This window comes from Hevea brasiliensis, chromosome 15 (genome assembly GCF_030052815.1).
Source record: "Hevea brasiliensis isolate MT/VB/25A 57/8 chromosome 15, ASM3005281v1, whole genome shotgun sequence".
Taxonomy (NCBI): domain Eukaryota; kingdom Viridiplantae; phylum Streptophyta; class Magnoliopsida; order Malpighiales; family Euphorbiaceae; genus Hevea; species Hevea brasiliensis.
In genome coordinates this window covers 58,846,740-58,849,690 of record NC_079507.1, presented here as the reverse complement: position 1 = coordinate 58,849,690, position 2,951 = coordinate 58,846,740, and the positions used below count along the sequence as shown (strand labels likewise).

The following is a 2,951-nucleotide window of genomic DNA, read 5'->3' as shown; positions in this document are numbered from 1 at the left end:
ACACCGTATCAAGTTTTTGGCGCGTTCTTGGGAATTGTTTGTTTTAAGTTGGATTTTAATTGTTTTAAGCTAATTAGAGTTTTTATTTTCTTTTATTTTCACTACTGTTCCTTGTGTTTTTCAGGTACTTTTCTTGTTTATGAGACGATCGAAAAGCACAAGTGACACTGAACTGTTGTTCAACCTAGAAATTGAAAAATTCTGTCGAGCCAACAAAAAGGAATACAAGAGAAGAAAAGAAGCAGAAAAAGAAGAACAACAAAGATTTGAGCAAGAGGTGACAATAGAAAATATGGAGAATCAAAATAGAGCTATTGGTGGAGACAATAGAGGAAATGAGCAAAACGGGCAAAATGCAGTTGCTAATCAAAATGATCCTCAGAGAAGATCCATGTTGGATTATGCTTTTCCTAGATGTGCAGATGTGAGAGATAACAGACCTATCATTGGAGCTAATCAATTTGAGTTAAAGACTGGTTTAATTCAAATGGTTCAGAATTCACAATTTGGAGGTAGTCCACTTGAAAATCCTCATTCTCATTTGAAGAAATTTTTGATGATATGTGGTACACAAAGGCAGCCTGGAGTTTCAGATGAAGTTATTCGGCTCACCTTATTTCCATTCTCTCTTCGGGATTCAGCATTGGAGTGGTATGACTCACTTCCACAAGCTATTATAGCTACTTGGGAGCAGCTATCTCAAGCTTTTCTATCTCAATTTTTCCCACCTGGGAAGACCACTCATTTGAGGAATTTGATGGTAGCTTTTAAACCAAGAGATGATGAAACTTTGTATGAATCTTGGATGAGATTTAAGGAGCTTGAAAGGCAATGTCCTCATCATGAAATACCCAAATGGATGATTGTTCAGAATTTCTACACCAGAGTTACTCCAGCCATAAGAAACACAATTGATTCACAAGCAGGAGGAGATTTCATGAGAATGACAAGTGAAGAATGCTATGATCTATTAGAGAAGATTGCTCATAATACCCATTTATGGGGAAATCCTAGAGCACTTGAGCCAAAGAAGGCTGGGATTTATGAACTTGACTCAGTTAGCTACATGAATGCAAGATTTGATCAATTGACTCAGCTTCTTAGTGATTTTTGCACAAAGGCAACAACCTCAACTCCCACAACTATGCAACAAGTTGCCTTCACAGATGGAACTCAAAGTTGTGGAGTTGATTATTCTTCTTATGGTGATGATTATTTGCAAGAACAAGCTGCTTATGCAGGAGGTTATCAACAAAAACCTATGGGAAATTCTTACTCTAATGTGAACAACTCAACATGGAGACCACAAGCAACTTTTGCTCAACAAGGCCAAAGCTCAAATTATGCTCATAACCAGCAGTATGTGCAGCAAAATAGGCCTCAATTTCAGCCTCAATTTCAGCCCACAAGGCAGCCACAACCTGGATATCAAGCAAGAGCACAACAATCCCTTCCACCTCATGAACCGAAACCAACCTTGGAAAGCATGATGGAGAAATTTTTTGCTGAACAAAGTAAGATGAATAGCAAATTGGAGGAAGAAATGCAACACATGAGACAAACCATGGATCAATTACAAGTCCACAACCGCATGTTGGAGACTCAATTGGCTCAACAAGCAAGCTCATAGGGAAGCAATTCCTATGGGAAACTACCTAGCCAACCACAAAACCCTCATGAACAATGTAAGGTTGTGATCTTGAGAAGTGGTAAGAAAGTTGGTCAAGAGAGTGAAAACAAGAGAGAAGAAAAAGAGAGCACAAAAGAAGAAAATTCAGTTGAGAGCAAGAAAAATGAAAAAGAAGAAGAAAGCAAAAGTGAGCAAGATGAAGGAGAGAAACCATACATCCCGCCTGAACCTTACAAGCCCACCCTTCCCTACCCTCAAAGATTCATCAAGCACAAGCTAGACAAACAATTTGGCAAATTCCTTGAAGTGCTAAAGAAGTTGTATATCAATGTGCCATTCACTGAGGCACTATCCCAAATGCCAAGTTATGCCAAGTTTTTGAAGGAGATTCTTTCCAACAAGAGAAGGCTAGAAGATTATGACACCATCAACTTGGGAGAGTAATGTAGTGCTATAATTCAGAAGAAGTTACCTCCCAAACTCAAAGATCCGGGTGTGTTTTCCATTCCTTGTCATATTGGTGATAATTGTGTGGCAAATGCCTTACATGACCTTGGAGCAAGCGTCAGCCTAATGCCTCTTTTAATATATGAGAAGTTGAATATGGGAGAGTTGAAGCCCACAAACATGTATCTTTCATTGGCTGACCGTTCAATTAAGTATCCGGAAGGCATTCTTGAAAATGTGCCTATCAAGGTTGGGAAATTCTACATTTCGGTGGACTTTGTCATTTTAGATATGGAAGAAGACACAAAAGTTCCTATCTTATTGGGAAGACCCTTTTTGGCAACAGCTAGTGCATTAATTGATGTAAAGGGTGAGAAATTGACACTTAGAGTGGGAGATGATCAAATGATATTCAACATCAATCCTGCCATGAAAAGGAAACATGAAGAAGTTGAGTCTTGTTTGCGGGTAGACATAATTGATGAGATTGTTCAAGAGCATTTCAGAAAAAGCTATCCACAAGACCCTCTTGAAAATTGCTTAGTCCATGGTGGGAGCATTGATTATGACAATCTCAACATAGCTGCTTTTGCACAACACTTGGAGAGCTCTCCACCACATCCTGAAGCCACAATTTTTCAACTTGAAGAAGTGCAAAATTTGGAGATCAAACCACCATCATTAAAGGTAGAGGATGCCCCAAAGGTAGATCTTAAACCTCTTCCTTCCAACCTCAGGTATGCTTTTCTTGGACCAAATAGAATATATCCTGTCATAATTAATGCATCTTTGACTGATATTGAGAATGAAAAATTGTTGAGAGTTTTGAGAGAATATAGGAGAGTTTTGGGTTATGCAATTGATGATATAAAGG

General features: G+C 38.6%; 1 non-coding gene across 1 annotated transcript; it reads right to left on the bottom strand.

Moving 5' to 3' along the window:
• Nucleotides 1-742: 742 nt before the first annotated feature.
• Nucleotides 743-849, bottom strand: LOC131174253 (small nucleolar RNA R71). Its single transcript, XR_009144501.1, has one exon. It is a non-coding gene; the product is annotated as a small nucleolar RNA R71 (small nucleolar RNA).
• Nucleotides 850-2,951: the final 2,102 nt, after the last annotated feature.